The 6,900-nt window shown below is 40.5% G+C and overlaps 1 long non-coding RNA gene across 1 annotated transcript; it reads left to right on the top strand.

Moving 5' to 3' along the window:
• Positions 1–725: 725 nt before the first annotated feature.
• LOC120107252 lies at positions 726–5,096 on the top strand. Its single transcript, XR_005509139.1, has 4 exons — positions 726–828; positions 952–1,000; positions 4,566–4,977; positions 5,082–5,096. It is a non-coding gene; the product is annotated as an uncharacterized LOC120107252 (long non-coding RNA).
• Positions 5,097–6,900: the final 1,804 nt, after the last annotated feature.

The raw sequence follows: 6,900 nt of genomic DNA, 5'->3' as shown, positions 1-6,900 counted from the left end.
GTTAAGACACCACCTCATCCATCCCATGGTGAATAAAAACTAATCTGTCCATCTTTCATCCAATCATGTCTAGCTTAAACCAATTCAATAGCAAAAACAGTCAGAAGTTTTGCAGTCTAACGTCATCGGTGTGGTCTCCAACGGCGAACCAAGAACGCGGCCCAACAAAATAAAAAAAGGCAACGCCGAGGTCAGACTTTAGCCCATGCACGGGGCAACAATAGAAAAAAAGGCAACGCGGAGGTCCCACCGTTGCCGGCCAAGATCACGGCATATCCCGTATTCCCGCGTGTCCTGGTGTACCCCGGCAAAAGATTAATTACCCACAGGTCACGAAGAGGTCACGAAGAGGGAAAAAAAGGAAACGAGAAAGGGGACGGGCGATGGCGTTCTGCTCGTGCTTCGGACCTTCGAAGGCAGAGAGGCTCGAGGCGGAGCGCATCCAGTCCGAAGAAGCCCGTCTCCGAGCCGCCGAGGCGGCTCAGAGGAGGCAAGCAATTCCAATCCCCAATCTAAATCTTATCCAATCCTCGTTTGTAGATGGAATTTTTAGTTTACAACATCGGAATCGAGATTCCATTAGCCTGTGCTTTTCTCTCGTTTTTTCTTTGATTTAAAAACGAAGAAAGATCGAGTTTTTTTGGTGTATTGACGAGAATGTCGATTAGGGTTTCTGTTATTCGACTTTTAGATTGGTTCCGTTGACACATTATGGTGAATTGTAGGCAAGAGCAGTTTGAGAAGTCGGCAGCTGGGAGAGCGGCAATCAAGCAGATGGCAGCAATGAAGCAATCCAGTGTCTCTGACAAAGGAGAACCGGTTCTCAAGGTGGTTTTAGACCTCAAAGATCGTTGATTTTTCGGTTAAAATTAATGCAGAGAGAAGTAAAAATCGTTTGTTTGTTTTTATTCACCTCGTTTTTTAAATTTTGGGTTTGTCTCATGGGTGCAGTGGCAGATGGGAATGAATACTAGCTGATTTGGGGATCGACCATGATCGTGTAAGCTGATGAGATTATTTTGATAAATGAAGTTCAAAAGTGCAAACAATTTATTTTTTTTTAAAGCTAATGAATATTCTGGAATTCTTATATATGAGAATAAGAAAAGATACTTGTTTTGTTTTGCCATATTCTGGTTCACTTATTTAAATTGCTAGTATTGCCTAAATTGAGCTGTTGTTAATGTTAATCAACAATTATATATTTGGAGTTATTGTTGATTTAGTTAAGTTTTTCAGCATATGAGTTTGAGTGAAACTTATCTCGGGACCTTTCCCAATAAGCTGCAATGCCCATATATCAAGAGGCTAATCAGGATTTAGTGGTCAAGCCTAGGAAATAAAACTTGATATTGGAAAAATGTTACATGATGGGTTTAAGCAATACAGCTTCACTGTCAAGTGCTTCCAAATGACATGTCCATATGAGTGGTCAATTTTCTGTTGGAGCATTATGAAACAATAAAAAGGAACTTGAGGACAAATTTGATTAAGCAAGACTAATAGAAGTATTTTCCTTGAGATTCCTTGCTGATAGCTGCAAGTCTTTATACAATCTTCTTTGACAAAGTGCACAACTCTTTTAAGATATTAAGCTATAATACCTGCTTATCTTGGTAGTGTAGACACCCAGTCTAATAAGGACAGGAATGAGGATTTGCTAAAATTGATTATAAGATCTGGTGCTGTAATCTCTTAATTAATAGAGACTAAGGAGTCTTAAGTGAAGGAACACTTTTCTTTCATTTCCTATCTTCCATCATGATTGTTGTGATGATCACTGAGCTGACAATTGACCACAGACAGTGATGAATGTAACAAGATGTAACCATTTGACTTGAAGTAATGTCTCCTCAGATTGATTCAATGCATCTCCACCGACAAATTTGAAATTGAAGATAATCAATGGATGATTCCTTTGCATCATTTTTATCCTTTTTAGTTTTTATCTTTTTATTCTTTTAATGTTTATCTTTTTCCTTCCTATTGGCATATAAAAATAATAAAACTATTTTATGGATGAAGCCTCCGTTATGATTCTTTCCTATTGGCATATAAAATTAATAAAACTAGTTTACTGTCCTTGTTGTGGGTATGTGGTCACTAAGTTATTAGGTGTCGCTTTGTGATCATCATTTCTTGGTTTTAACCATCCTTGAATGGTCTTTGATACTTTTATATACCCCCAAATAGTAAAATAATTACCCAAATAAAGTTCCAGCTTAGTGGGTTTGTGATTTCTGCATGGTCGTTTATTGTCCTTGTTGTTTTTTTTTTTGGTTGCTGAGTTCTTGAGTGTTGCTTTGTGATAATCATTTTAGGGTTTTGAGCACCCTTGAATGGTCTTTGATGTTTGTATATACCCCTTAATATAATCAAATACTTACCAGAACAAAGGAAAAAATCCAGCTTAGCATGTTTCAGACAGAAAAAACATGTGCTTGTCCCAAATACTGAAAGGTTGTCATAAGTAGGGCAATAGAAGTGCTTGTTTGTTTTGACATATAGTTACAGTTTAATAGGTAAAGAATTTGAAATGGGCTATACAAACTTTTAAGGACCCAAGAGTGAGAGTGCTTCCTGTTTTTGTACAGACTGAACTCTAACATCCTTGTCTTGCTACTTGGATTGCTAAGTTGTATGAAATCTTAACTCTAATAGCCAAATTTGTAAGAGAGGGACCAGCAGTTGACTAGTTGATGATCAGCTATTTCTCAAAGAAGAGGGTCTGATTTCAGATATTCAAACCCAACATCTTTTCCTTGTGATATGTATTAGGCTTGAGAGTTCCCAACAGGTGTGATCCTTGTCCTGCCTTAGCACCTGTTTCATGATTATGCTTGTAAGTAAATATATATTCCTCCTTGAATATTTTATGTCGTAGGCTCAACCTCATTCTAGTGTGCTTCGTGATGGTTCTCATATATGACTTGGCGAAAGGAATCTTGTGGCATAAATCATTTAATCTTGTTCAAAAGTTATATTAGTAGAAGATGTAGTGATCACTTGAAAGTTAAACTTTAAATATCAGTCTTAATCATCTAACATTATTTTGATCAGCACCTTAGTTTAACATTTTCCATGGTCTTATAGTTTTAATTTGGTTATTTGCCACTTCTAAAGTGAATTCCTTAGGAATCTATGTTAGATATAACATTTTGCTTTGTGAATAAGCGAACTTGTCATTGAGCATTGCTTGACATTTCCAAGCAATGGCCTCTTCTATTTTTTACATATGACAAACAAAACTTATCTGCATCTGTGATACATGTGATATAGAACTTTCAGAAGAGGTTTTGGTGGATCATCTGTTAATGAAAACTGCTCCTTTAAGTCAAGCTTGTAGATAGACCAGTAGTAGAGGTTGCGCGTTTCCATTTTGCCGACATTTGACCAAATCTTTAGGAATGAAATAGTGCACTGAGTCCATGACTTGATTGCTGTACTAACATTTTATATCTGGATGTTGAAGGCAAAAATTGATGCTAAGATGGCTGGAAGGCACTCATCTTTTAATAATTATAGACTTTCATAGCATAAAAACAAAGTGTTCCAAGGATAATAAGAACAATATGTGCAAAAGTGAAGGACAAATGTAGAAATGAATACATTCAAGAAGCATGGCAGCAGATAGAGTAGCCACCAAGGGTGATAGAGGCTTGATCAAGATATTGTCATGTATCGAGGCCAAAGTTAACTCATGTGAACAAGAGATATAGTTTTGGCTAGATGAGTCTAAGGAGATAAGAAGCACTAAAATGGCATGGGAAGTGGTGCTTTCTAAACTATACTTATACGGAAACTAGACCAACAGATGGCAGCTCAATATTCATTTACTCAACTCCAAATATCTTGGTAAGGCTTGTCGGGTATGAGCTTTCTCATTATTAGAAATTTATGGTTTACGACAATGGAGTAATATGTATTTATTTAATTTAGAGACTATCCTAGAAAGTTGCTCTTTGATGGCATCTTTTATTTGGTGCTAGCTTTTTAAAAATGAATACCCTTTTCCTAACTGGTGTCAGCCATTATAACGTTATAGAGGACTATTATTTGTCTAAAAGTTTTCAGAGAACTGCTTTTCATATAATTTCATTATCGTGATGTAACATCTGTTTTTAACCATTATAACAGAAAATGGTGGATTATAACAGAGAAATAACAATGTCATTTAATGAAATCACTTGTTCCAAAACAATGTTAATTTAACCTTGATATTTCTATTTATATAAAGAATGATAAAATATTTTTCTTTATGCTATTTTATTTATTCATCAGCGTAATAACATTTTTTATACAACCCCAGTGTAATTGTCATAACATATTCATAATGCTCATAATATTATTTGGTCACCATAATGTTTGTATTGCCATCATACAAAATCATGATATGGCATGAAATAGTCGATGGTGGGTTCCTTCATCTAGTATATTGTGTTTCTCTTTCCCTGAAAATTATAAAATGATAGAACTTGCTATTAGAAATTAACACATTGAACTTGAAGTCTATTTTGTTTGAATTTTGCGGTTTGTTGTCTTGACCTCATCTTTTTCCTGCTCAGGTAAATAATATTTGTGATTTGCTTTTGGGTTGCATTCTGCTCAGCGAAAGTACAGATACTCCGAGCAAATTCACTTGAGAAATTTAATGCGGAGACGTTTTCTTATTTGGGGATAATGTAATGTCTGTCTGTCTCTTTGTATTTTTTTTTTCTCGAAGCAGCAAAAAGTCATTATGTATCCATAGATCAAGTCAAGTGTAAAAACAGGATGGGATTGTCCTGTAAATACCCATTATATGACAATAAATATATCTGGAACTGCACTGGGCTTTTATCTTTCTTCTCAGTAGAAACCTAGTGTCACAAGTGAATTATCATTCTTACTTTCTGGATATATTGGCATCTCTGCTCGGTATGTAGTTAAGTGTGGTTCTACAGTGAGAAAGAAAAAAAAAAAAAATCTGTTTTCAAGGTATGTACAATGGACTCTCATTTTTGTTTCACGAAGGAATTTTATGCATGATGTTGAAGCCACTCTGATTCCCTCCTTTAAAACTGCTTCATTCCAATTTCCAGGGCCATGGAGGCATTTCATCTTAAAAAGCAGGCTTTTATATTCCAAGCCATTATCTTGAAACTGATGGAGACCTACTCTTGCCAACAGTACATGCTGGTAAACCATAGATGTTATATATCAATAATTTGAATTCCAATGGCCTGCGAAAAGATCACTATGTTCAAATTGGCAGGTGATGCCTGTAATGCCAGGAAGTCCCTTTGCCAGAAAGCAAGCTTGAGATAATGGTGGACTGGTAACAACTGAAGATTTTACATAAGCTGGACATCGAATGGCTTTCGGAGGGCAAGTGTGACCTTCGGAGTGGAGGAAACATTGTGTTGCCCGGGTCTTGGAGTAGGCCCCTTTGTCCGTCAGACAGTAAGTGGTAGGCACGCCTCGCCCCAGGCAGCAATCCGCGGACCCATAGGAGGTAGATAGGAGTGACCTTCTTTTGTAGATAGAATCTTCAATGAGTGGAAAGGACTCCCAGACTTGCTCCGCAGTACGAGCCTGTTTGGTGTAACGAAACAGGCTCGCATTTGTTCCTCCATTGCATTTTCAGTGAAAGTATTTGATTTGTGTGAATACATGTTTAGGAATTAGGGGAGATACCCTATCTCTACTATCCCTGTGGATAACCTGAATGTCTACGAGGGTCTCAAGAACTTTCAGATATGGCTGGGACCAATTAGTTATCGTTGTTTGTTCGAACCTTCGGTGGCAAACAAACTCCAGGCTATTCCAGAAGAAGCAGGGCAATATCATTAGTGTAATGTCCGGGCCCACAACCTACTAGGCCCAATAAGAAATAGGCCCAGTTAGAGGTTTGGGCCCAAATTTTTACTGTGGGCAGTACTATCAAAGTGGCAACCGGGAAGAGATTGCCACCTCATGCTGAGAAGAGAAAGGATAAGGCCACAACTGGCCGACAGGGGAGGGCCACCTCACGCCCCACGTGGCAAGGCCAGACGCAACGGCAGAGCGGGGGGGGGGGGGGGGGGGGCAGCTGGAAGCTCCCGAAGCTAAGAGAGCAGGGGGGATGGGACCTCACTGAGGGACCCCCAGCCATGCAGAACCTGGAGCCGCCACCTCAACCCCCCTACTGGCAGCCGATTCCGGCGCGCCTGAGACCGGGGGGGGCAGCTGTCAGTCCCGGAGCAAGGAGGAAAGGAGAGGATGGGACCTCTCAGAGGAAGCCTCATCCCTTAAACAAATTATATAAGCCTCAGCCGGTAACCTAAAATCACAGACCCCTTAGAACACAGAGAGCCGAAGCCCTGGAGCCGAAGGTGAAGGAGCCCTGAAGCTCCAAGAGGAAGGAGGGACTACCAGGGGGAAGAACTGCCCAACGGTAACCGGCAAAAATCCAGGTAAGTGGCCCCTTTTAATAAAATTTTAGGGAGTGGAGAAACCCTCTGTGGGGTATTCTCCCCTCTGTTTCAACTATGGGACAGAGGGGAGGAGACCGGCAGAAGGAAGAAGGGTCACGGGCCGGACCCATAGACCCCGGACCGGCCTGAGAACGGCCGCGGCCCAAGGCCAGGCCCGATGACCACTCGGGCCGAGCCGCCTGCAGGGCACCGCAGCCTCGGCTGCGGCTGCTCTAGGGCTCGGGGGGCAGCCCCGGGCCGCCGGTCAGGTTGAGCCGGCAACCGGCGTGGCCACAAGGCCGCCAGCCCCGGCCGGACCACTGCCTCCTCTCCGGCAAGAGGCAGTGGTGCCGGAGGGAAGGACCAAAGAAAAGAAAAAGAAGAAGGGAAGAAGAAAGAAAGAAAAAAAAAAAGAAAAATGAACTCACCGGACCTTGAGGCTTCATCCCCTCCGGCCATGCCTTGC

The sequence above is a fragment of the Phoenix dactylifera genome, unplaced genomic scaffold (genome assembly GCF_009389715.1).
Source record: "Phoenix dactylifera cultivar Barhee BC4 unplaced genomic scaffold, palm_55x_up_171113_PBpolish2nd_filt_p 000806F, whole genome shotgun sequence".
Classification (NCBI taxonomy): Eukaryota; Viridiplantae; Streptophyta; class Magnoliopsida; order Arecales; family Arecaceae; genus Phoenix; species Phoenix dactylifera.
This window is presented reverse-complemented; position numbering and strand designations above follow the sequence as displayed.